Source organism: Colobus angolensis, unplaced genomic scaffold, assembly GCF_000951035.1.
Source record: "Colobus angolensis palliatus isolate OR3802 unplaced genomic scaffold, Cang.pa_1.0 Scaffold22, whole genome shotgun sequence".
Classification (NCBI taxonomy): Eukaryota; Metazoa; Chordata; class Mammalia; order Primates; family Cercopithecidae; genus Colobus; species Colobus angolensis.
The window spans coordinates 47,451-48,062 of record NW_012115377.1 but is presented as its reverse complement, the minus strand read 5'-3'; the positions used below and the strand labels follow the sequence as shown (position 1 = coordinate 48,062).

General features: G+C 45.4%; 1 protein-coding gene across 1 annotated transcript in view; it reads right to left on the bottom strand.

Annotated features, from left to right (window-relative positions):
• CELF5 (CUGBP, Elav-like family member 5) overlaps positions 1-612 on the bottom strand; it is a 36,616-nt gene that overhangs the window by 6,465 nt on the left and 29,539 nt on the right. The gene's annotated exons all lie outside the window — the stretch shown is intronic.

The following is a 612-nucleotide window of genomic DNA, read 5'->3' as shown; positions in this document are numbered from 1 at the left end:
TCTGTCGCCCAGGTTGGAATGCAGTGGCGGGATCTCAGCTCACTGCAACCTCCACCTCCTGGGTTCAAGCAATTAATTCTCCTGCCTCAGCCTCCCAAGTAGCTGGGACTACAGGTGCACACCACCATGCCCTGATAATTTTTGTATTCTTAGTAGAGACGGGGTTTCACCATGTTGGTCAGGCTGGTCTCGAACTCCTGACCTCAAGTGATCGGCCCGCCTCAGCCTCCCAAAGTGCTGGGATTGCAGGCGTGAGCCACTGCACCCAGCCTGGCTATTTTTTGTATAGGTTTCGCTATGTTGCCCAGGCTGGTCTGGAACTCAAGCAATCTTCCTTCCTCAGATTCCCAAGGTGCTGGGATTACTGCGAGTCACTGCGCCTAGCCAAAAGAATTTTTTTTTATAAATTTCCCTTTCTCAAACCCCAGCTAGGGATAATTCCCCAGACCTTGGATAATTTTCAAAACTCAGATGCAGAAACAAAATCAGGTGAAATAAAAAGACAATTCTCTGGTCCCCAGTCCCAGATATACTAAAATCACAGATAATTAAACTACAACATAATATACCAACCATAAATAATTCTTTTTTTTTTTTTTTTCTTTGAGACAG